At 35.5% G+C, this 10,461-nt stretch overlaps 1 pseudogene; it reads right to left on the bottom strand.

The window, feature by feature from the left end:
- LOC103197335 overlaps positions 1-10,078 on the bottom strand; it is a 58,920-nt pseudogene extending 48,842 nt beyond the window's left edge.
- Positions 10,079-10,461: the final 383 nt, after the last annotated feature.

Here is a 10,461-nt window from a genome sequence, read left to right as displayed (position 1 = left end):
CTTCAAGGCTCAGGATTCCAGGATTATCTTCTGTGTCTGTGTTAATTGGTTTCCCTTTTCTTTGTTGAAGAGGGTCTGTGCAGTCTTTCTGCCTAGTCCACTATCTTGCCCTCTAGGTCACATCTTTCATTCTTGTAATAATCAATTCCTATCACACTTTCCTCAAAAATTTCACTTGAATCTATGACTTAGCTCCATTCCCAGTCACAGAAATATTACAATATAGAGAACTCAATATTCTGACTTCCTATGTATAAATCCTGTCATTTCCTCCTGCTAGTTGTATAACTGTGAGGGAGTTACTTAACCTCTATGATCATAGATAAATTAGTTAATTGCACTATACCTCAGCCTTCTCAGCAAAATGAGGATGGAAAGAGTGACTTGCTCACATAACTATTTGAATATTACTGAGTATACATAAACATTTCAAAAAAAGCCTAGCACATAGCAAAAAATAAAAAATGTGTGCTAATGTTATAATTACCATTGTTGTTGTTAGTTGCCATCCAGTCAGTTAAGATAAATGGCTTCTTCACATTTGAAGAGTAGAAATGCTCCAAAGACTTTTTAAGGTTGTGTCCTATTGTAAGCAGGTCACCAGGTTTGTCTTCCCAGGAGCCCTCAGGTGGGTTCAAATCACCAACCTTTTGGCCAGTAATCAAGTGCTTAACTATTTGTGTCATGTAGGGACCATATTACCATTGTTGTTGTTGTGTGCTATTGAGTTGGTTGTGATTCACAGTGAGTTTAAGTCACCATTAATTTTTACCTGAATAATTGCAATAGCCATCTCACTGGTTTCTTGTCCCCATCTTTGCTATCTTAGAATCAATTTTCCACACACAAGTCAGCCTGGTATCCCTAAAGTGTAATAATTTCTCTTTTTGGTGCATAAACTTCTAGAATGACTCTTCTTAATTTTCAGAATATAATCCTAATAAACCACACGCTCCATCATAAGATTCTTGGCGACATCTTCACCCTAATACTGTAACTTAGAAGATCATGGAGAACATCAGATCTACCCTCTAACATTCAGCCATCAATTATGATCCCATATATTCAATTTCTTTGTCATAAAATTACTTTCAATTTGGCAAATATTTCTATTTTACTCCTTCTTAAACTGTGTTCTGGACAAATAGGCAGGTTGAAAATGTGATTTAATAATTTTTTTATGGGGTTACCAGGTTATACACTGAGACAGGTTATTTAAAATACAAATATTATTACATAACTCCAATGTATAGCAACCTATCATTTATATTTTTTATTTGTCCCATATCCTTTTTCATTTTGTTCTTGGTATTCCATTTGACTCTGTCATGCTTCACTATGCCACAAGCAATAACCAAGCAAGTGAAATAAATTGATTGTGTTCAAAAGAGATAGAGTGGATGATAGAAGTAATTAATTACAGAGATAAATCTTCCTACAAAACCACAACTGACATATTTTTTTTTTTTACTCCTGAAAATTCTGTTAGTTCACTCCTAAAATTATATTTACTGAAGGAAGAAAAAAAGGGGTGGGAAAGACAGCCCGGTATGGATTATACTCACCTGAGCTCCAGAAACTGGACAATGGAATAATCAAAACTTAGCGCTATGAGAGTCACTGGAAATAGGGAGAAAGAAAAAAAAAATCAAATTCATTAAAACACTCTTTTGGAAAATTACAGTTCCAGTGTGTACCACACTGTACAGTTTCTGAGTTTCAGAGGAATACAGAAATAATATTTTTGGATGTTTTTTATGGACAATTTGTATAGACTATTTTTACTTAAAGTACTATATTCTAAGTTCAAAGTGGTATTTTGTGTTTCTGTTCCTTTATAGATGATAAAAGAGAAACAGAAAAAGAAAGTAACCTCATAGAAATAAAGCACACCATGGGAAGGATAAAGAAAGGATATATAAATTCACTGTTTCTTTAAAAAGGAAGTATTGATTTACTTCGTGTTAGTGGACTTGACATAAAATTCTTGGGGCAATTTTAGCAAATAAAATAATATAGTTTTAAAACTGTAATTGCAGTATTTCCTTTCCAATTTTTCAAATGCATTAGAACAACGTAGTTTGGTTAGTAGCCGTAGTTTTAGATATTGAAGCACTGGCCAAAAAAAAAAAAGTTCCAGGAATTGACAGAATACCAACTGAAAATTTTTAACAAATGTATGCAGCACTAGAGGCTCTCATTTGCCTAAGTCCAAAAATTTGGAAGGCAGCTGCCTGACTAATTGACTGAAAGAAATCCATATTTGTTCCCATTCCAAAGAAAGATGTTCCAGCAAAATGGAGAAATTATCAAACAACATCATTAATATCCACCACTTGTCTGTCAGTTTGTCATAGTGTGGTGGTTTGTGTGTTGCTGTGAGGCTGGAGGATATACCACTGGTATTTCAAATACTAGCACTGTCAGCCATGGTGAACAGGTTTCAGCAGAGCTTCTAGACTAAGACAGACATGGAAGAAGTATGGGGCCATCCACTTCTCAAAGAATTGGCCAGTGAAAATCTTATGAATAGCAGTGAAACACTGTCTGATATATTATTTAAAACTTTATGAATAGCCCTGAAACATTTTCTGTGCTGAATGATGAACCCCTCAGGTGGGAACACACTCAAAATACAACTGGGGAAGAGCTGCCTCCTCAAAGTAGACGTGACCTTAATGACATAGATGGAGTAAAGATTTCGGGACCTCCATTTGCTGGTGTGGCATGACTCAAAATATGAAGAAATAGCTGCAAACATCCATTAATATTCAGAACATGGGATGTACAAAGTATGAATATAGGAAAATTGGAAGTTGTCAGAAAATGAAATGGAATGCATAAAGATCAATATCCTAGGCATTAATGAGTTGAAATGGACTAGTGTTGGCCATTTTTAATCAGACAATCATATGATCTACCATGCTGAGAATTAAAAATTGAAGATGAATAGCATGGCATTCATTGTCACATAGAATGTTTCAAGATCTATCCTGAAGTGCAATGCTGTCAGTGAAAAGATAATATCTATATGCTTACAAAGAAGACCACTTAATATTACTATTGTTAAAATTTATGCATCAACCACTAAATTAAACATGAGGAAACTGAAGACTTTTTACCAACTTCTGCATTTTGAAATTGACCAAACATGCAATCAAGATGTATTGATTATTGCTGATGATTGGAATGTGAAAAAGAACCACCGGACATTGGAAAATATGGCCTTGGTGACAGCAATGACTACAGAGACACAAGATAGGATTTTGCAAGACAAACAACTTAATCATTGCAAATACTTTTTTCGAATAACGTAAATGGTGGCTACACATGGGAACGTCATCAGATGGAGTACATAGAATCAGATAAACTAAATCTGTGGAAAGAGGCAATGGAGAAGCTCAAGATCTTCAGCCAAAACAAGGCCAGGAGATATCTGTGGAACAGACCATCAACTGCTCATGTGCAAGTTCAAATTGATCCTAAAGAAAATGCAAGCAAGTCCATGAGATCCAAAATATCATCCTACATGTATTTAAAGACCATCTGAAGAATAGATTTGATGCACTGAATATCAATGACCAAAAACCAGACGAGTTGTCAGATGACATTGATATGAAAAAGCATAAGGTCATTAAAAAGACAGGAAAGGAAGAAAAGACCAAAATGGATGTCAGAAGAGATTCTGAAACTTACTCTTGAATGGGAAGTAGCTGAAGCAAATGGAAGAAATGATGAGATAAAAGATCTGAAAAGAAAATTTCAAAGAGGAGCTCGAGAAGACTAAGCCAGTTATTATAATGAAATGTGCAAAAACCTGGAGATAGAAAACCAAAGAGGAAGAACACACTCAGCATTTTCAAGCTGAAAGAAATGAAGAAAAATTTCAAGCCTTGAGTTGCAACATTGAAAGATTCTATGAGCAAATATTGAACAATGCAAGAAGCATCGAGAAAGAATGGAAGGATTATACATAGTCACTGTACTAAAAAGAATTGGTCGATGTTCCCCCTTTTAGGAGGCAGCATATCATCAAGGGCCTATGACATTGAAGGAAAAATTTCAAGGTGCACAGAAGGGCTCCAGGAATTGACCGAATAGCCATTGTGATGTTTCAACAAACGGAAGAAGTGCTGGAGCACTTACCAGCTTATACAAAGAAATTTGGAAGACAACTATCTGACCAAAAGACTAGAAGAGATCAATATTTCTGCAGGAGACATCAAAAGTAGATGGAAGTAATACACAGAGTCACTTAAAAAAAAAAAAAAAAAAAAGATTGGTTGATGGTCATCTATTTTAGGAGGTGGCATAGGATTACGAACCAGTGATACTGAAGTTAGAAGTCAAAGCGTCACTGAAGGAATTGGTGAAACATGAGGCTCCAGGAATTGACAGAATACCCACTGAGATGTTTCAACAAATGGATGCTGTGCTGGAGGCACTTACTCATCTATGCCAAGAAATTTGGAAGATAATTTCTTGGCCAAAAGATTGGAAGAGATTTATATTTGTACCCATTCCAAAGAAAGGTGATCTAATAAAATGTGGAAATTATCGAACAATATCATTAAATATCACACACAAGTAAAATCTTGCTGAAGATAATTCAAAAACAGTTGCAGCAGTGTATTGACAGGGAACTTCCAAAAACGTGAGCTGGATTCAGAAGAAGGACATGGAAGGAGGGATATCATTGCTGATGTAAGATGGATCTTGGCTCAAAGCAAAGAATCCCAGAAAAATGTTTCCTTGTGTTTTCTTTACTGTGCAAGAGGGTTTGACTGTATGGATCATAACAAATTATGGATAACACTGAGAAGAATGGAAATTTCAGAACACTTAATTGTGTTCATGAGGAACCTGTATGTAGACATGGAGGCTGTTGGTTGAACAGAATAAGGGGATACTGCATGGTTTAAAATCAGGAAAGGTGTGCATCAAGGTTGTGTCCTTTCACCATGCTTATTCAATCTGTATGCTGAGCAAATATTCTGAGAAGCTGTACTATATGGAAGAAAATGTGGCATCGGGATTGGAGGAACACTCATTAACAACCTGATATGCAGATGATGCAACCTTGCTTGCTAAAAGTGAAGATGACTTGAAACACTTACTAATGAAGATTAAAGCCTATAGTCTGCAGTATGGATTACACATCAACATAAAAAAAAAGTCCCCACAACTGGGACAATAAGCAGCATCATGATAAATAGAGAAGAGATTGAAATTGTTGAAGATTTTTTTTTACTTGGATCCACAATCAACACCAATGGAAGCAGCAGTCAAGAAATCAGATGTCATATTGCACAGGGAAAATCAGCTGCAAAAGACCTCTTCAGTGAGCTGAAGAGCAAAGATCTATCTTTGAAATCTAAGGTGGGACTAAGCCAAGCCATAGTATTTTCAATCACCTCATATGCATGTGAAAGCTGAACAATGAATAAGGAAGACCAAAAAAAGAGTTGATGTTTTTGAGTTGTAGTGTTGGTGATGAATACTGAAAGTACCATGGACTGCCAGAAGGACCAAAACTATCCTAGAAGAAGTGTAGCTTGAATGTTCCTTGAAAGCTAGAATGGCCAGACTTTGTCTCACCTAATTTAGTCAAGTTGTCAGAAGGGACCATTTTCTGGAGGAGGATATCGTACTTGGTAAAATGGGGGTCGGTGGAAAAGGGGAAGACCTTCAACAGGATGGACTGACACAGTGGCTGCAACAATGGGATCAGATATAGCAAAAATTGTGATGATGGCACACTACTGGGCAGTGTTTTGTTCTGTTGTACATAGGGTCATTAGAGTCAGAACTGACTTGACAGCCCCTAACAACAAGCTCTGGTGGAGTAATGCCTAGGGCACTTGACTGCTAACCAGAAGGCTGGTGGTTCAAACCCACTAGCCACTCCTCAGAAGGAAGACTGGGCAATCTACTTCTGTAAAGATACCACCTTGGAAACCCAAGAAGGGGTTGCTATGAGTCGGACCTGACTTGATGGCAGTGAGTTTGGTTTGATTTGGAACAACATCATCATTAGTATCACATGCAAGTAAAATTTTACAAATTTAATTCAAAACAAGTTGCTGTAGTACATAGGGAAATGCCAGAAATTCAAGCTGGATACAGAAGAGGACATGGAATGAAGGATATTGCTGATATCAGAGGGATCTTGGCTGAAAGCAGAGAATATCAGAAAGATGTTTACCTGTGCTTCATTGACTATGCAAAAGAATTTGATAGTGTGGATCAAAACAAATTGTGGATAACATTGAGAACAATGGAATACCAGGACACTTACTTGTGCTCATAAGGAAACTATACATAGAACAAGAGGAAGTCATTCAAATAGAACAAGGGGATATTGCATGGTTTAAAATCAGGAAAAGTATGTGTCAGGGTTGTGTTCTTTCATCATTATTATACAGTGTGCTGCACAAATATTCCAAGGAATTGTACTATATGAAGAAGAACACGGCATCAGGATTGGAGGAAGACTCATTAACAATATGTGATATGCAGATGACACAATCTTGCAAGCAAAGAGGACTTAAGTACTTACTGATGAAGATCAAAGAATACAACCTTCAGTCTGCACTACCCCTCAACATAGAGAAAACAAAAACCCTCACAACTGGACCGATAAAATAAGCAACATCATGACAAATGAAGAAAAGTTTGTCCAGGATTTCATTTTTCTTGGATCCACAATCAATGGCCTTGAAGGGAGCCATCAAGAAATCAAATGATATATTTCACTGGGCAATCTGCTGCAAAAGACTTTAAAGAGGTCTTTTAAAGCATTAAAAAGTAAAGGTGCCACTTTGAAGACTAAAGAGCACCTGATGCAAGCCATGGTATTTTCAGCAGCCTCATATGAATTTGAAAGATGGATAACGAATAAGGAATACAGAAGAAGAACAGATGCCTTTGAATTATGGTGTTCAGGAAGAATATTGAATATATCATGGGCAGCCAGAAGAATGGACAAATCTGTCTTGAAGGAAGCACAACAGAACATGGCAAAGAAGCAAGGATGATGATACTTTGTTTCTTAAATTTTGGACATGATATCAGGAGACATTAGTCCCTGGAGAAGGATGTCATGCTTGTAAGGTAGAGGGTCACTGAAAAAGGAGAATGGACAATATCCTCAAGAAGGTAGATTGACAAAATGAGTACAACAATGGGCTTAAACGTAGCAATTATTGTGAGAATGGAGCAGAATTGGACAGGGTTTCATTGTACATAGGATGACTATGAGTCAGAAATGATTTGACAGCACCTAGCAACAACAATCATAAATAAAAATATTGCATAGATTTACCTTCTTGCTAGAGTTACTTATCTGAGTTTATTTTTAAATGTGATTTAAAATACAAATGCAGAAAATTATCATTTCTAAGGTGATGATTTGCATTACACATTTATTTTCCTAGAACACATATGGCTCGATTATTGGAAAATTTCCACATTACCATGTTTGCAGCTTGAGCAAAACAAAAAGTCAACTACAAAGGAGAACTATTAAGACTAAGCTCTGCTTTCTAGGGAGAAACTACTCAGGCAAGAAGACAATAGAATGACATATATAAAACAAAACATTTTTTTTTTTTTAAAGAACAAAATTGTCAACCAATAATTATATATCCAGCAATTGTTTCTCAAATGAGATAGTAAAATTAAGATATTTCCAGATAAACAGAAATTGAGGAAATTTGTATCAATCAGACCAGTCTCACAAGAAATGCTAAAGAGAGTTCTTGGGAGAAAGAACAACCAACAGCAGATAAGAATAGAGATTAAGACAGAAGAAAACATCACCAGGAATTCAACATAGATACAAATTTATCCACAGCAAATGAAGTGACAAGACTGAAAATAGGGAACCAGAGACATCAATTTGACAACTACAAAACAGAGAGAATAAATGGTGTAGCTGCAGAACTTACAAATGGGGAGGAAGTCAAAACGATATCACTAAAGAACACACTGTTTTAAACTTGGGAAAATAATAATGAATTACCAGGTAACCTAAAAGAAAATTAATAAAACTTCTGAACAAAATAAAAGAGAAGAAAATCATAAAGCTTTAGTAAGCAATAAAACAACAGCAACAAAGGAAATGATAAGAAAATTTGTAAAAAAAAAAATATGGAACAAAGAAATCACCAGTGCCACAATAAAACAAACAAACAAAATCCAGCAAAGTGACAGCAGTCAATTCATACCTATAGATAAATAGAGTAAATGTAAATAGATTAAATGCACCAGTCAAGAGACAGAGAGTAGTAGAATAGATAAGAAAACATGACATATCAATAAGCTGTCCACAAGAGACTCATCTTAGACACAAAGACAAAAATAAACTAAAAATCAAAAGGCAGAAAATGATGGAAAAAACATACATCAAGAAAATGGCAAGCAAAAAAGTGCATGAGTGATGATATTAATTTCTGATAAAATAGACTTTAAGGTAAAGACCAGCAGAAGAGACAAAAGAAAGCCATTATATAATGACTAATGGGTCAATCCATCAAGAAGACCTAATCATGATAAGCATGCACCTAATGAAAGAGCCCCAAAATAGATAAATCAAACTTTAACAAAATTGAAAAGAGAAATAGACAGCCGCACAATAATGGTAGGAGACTTTAATACATCACTTCCAATGACAGAACATGTAGACAGAAACTCACAAAGATAAGGAAGACCTAACAACACATTCAACCAACTTTATCTCATAGACCTATACAGAACACTCCACCCAACAACAGCACAATATGCATTCTTTCTCCATGCACGTTGAACATTCTCCAGAATAGTTCATTTGTTAGCCCAGAAAGCAAGCCTCAAATTTTAAAACATCAAAATCCCATGAAGCATCTTCTCAGATAACAGTGCTATAAAACAAAGACCAAAGGGGAAGTGAGAGAGGGGGAAAAAAAAAAAATGAAATTCATGAATCCTGAATAATACCCTGTGTTAACAAGTTTGTTTTTATGGAAATAACTCATTTAAAGTTTCTCAAATTATTTGAACAAGTGAGGTTTTCTGATAAGTAAAATACATTAGAAATAATATTTTCATGCCATTTGCCAGAAATAAAACCAAATGACTGCTCTCTTAATGCAGAAATGGAGGGTTTTCTCACATTTGAGAATATTGATTCAGCTGCCATGGTAGAATAATGGAAGCACCAGCATCAAGCAACTTGCCATCATGGTGCTGCCTCATCAACCCCTCAGAATTAAGGCAGGGAAATTGTCAGCAGAACTCCTCCAAAGTGTGCTCAGTGGAAGGCAGATAAGGTACCTCAGGTAAGAAAGATGCAGACAATAAAGCTTTATAGATTGCAAGCAACACCTTAATTGTTTGAATGTGATCATGAAGTCAATGCTACTCTCTGCTCTAAAATGAAGTTTAGATTACTAAGTAAGCACATGTTTTATCTGTTCCCTTAGAAACTTTAACACAATATTAATATTTGATCAACTTTTATATTTTAAAAGTCTTAATTTGAAATGATCACGATGCTCATGGGACATAATATCTTTTCAAGTTTATGTTCCATTGGTATAAATGGGTAGGTGATTTTTCAGATTTAATGAAATATACTATATACAAGGAGAATGGCTATGTATCAAAATAATCTGTTTTACTCTAATCCGTATCATTTAACTCCTTGTTCTTTTCCACACTGTATTTTCCACCATTTTAGCTCATGCACTGTTTAAATGTTTTTGATTATTTTTTTTTCTAATGAGTGTTTGTGTACCTCCCTGGTATTACTTTTCACTTTATAAACCTGTCTATTGTTTGCATAACAGTTGAGCCATGAGAGTAAGTTCAGTTCCAGGTTGAAGGCTGTCTAAAAGCAACAACCTCAGGGGTTCCACCAGTCTCTATCAGACAATGAGCCTGATCATTTTTATACTTTTGAGTTTTGTTCCATATTTTTCTCCTACTTTACCTGAGACCTCCTATTGTGATTCTTTTCAGAGCAATCAGCATTTCTAGACAGGCACCATCTAGTTACTCTGGTCTCGGTGATGTAGAGGCTGGGGTTCAGGTGGTCCATTTAGTCCTTTGCACTAATTGTTTCCTCACATTTTGGATTTTCTTCATTCTTCTTTGCTCCAGATGGGGACAGACCAATAGTTGCAAATTAGATGGCTGCTCACAAGTTTTTAAGGCCCCAGACTCAACTTATCAAAATTGGATGTAAAATATTGTCTTTGTGGATTATGTTATGTTAATTGACCTTAGTATTCCTGAGACTATGATTTTGAACTCCTACACTGAGCAACTTATTCTTTCAAAGTATTTGATAATGGCTAAGAAATTTCATACCTTTGCCCCCTAGATGTTCTATTATATTCATGGATATATTTATAAGCACATATAAATACACACACACACATATATATATATATATATATATATATATATATATATATATAT

The sequence above is a fragment of the Orycteropus afer genome, unplaced genomic scaffold (genome assembly GCF_000298275.1).
Source record: "Orycteropus afer afer isolate SDZICR_OR568_19922 unplaced genomic scaffold, OryAfe1.0 scaffold00076, whole genome shotgun sequence".
NCBI classification, from domain to species: domain Eukaryota; kingdom Metazoa; phylum Chordata; class Mammalia; order Tubulidentata; family Orycteropodidae; genus Orycteropus; species Orycteropus afer.
This window is presented reverse-complemented; position numbering and strand designations above follow the sequence as displayed.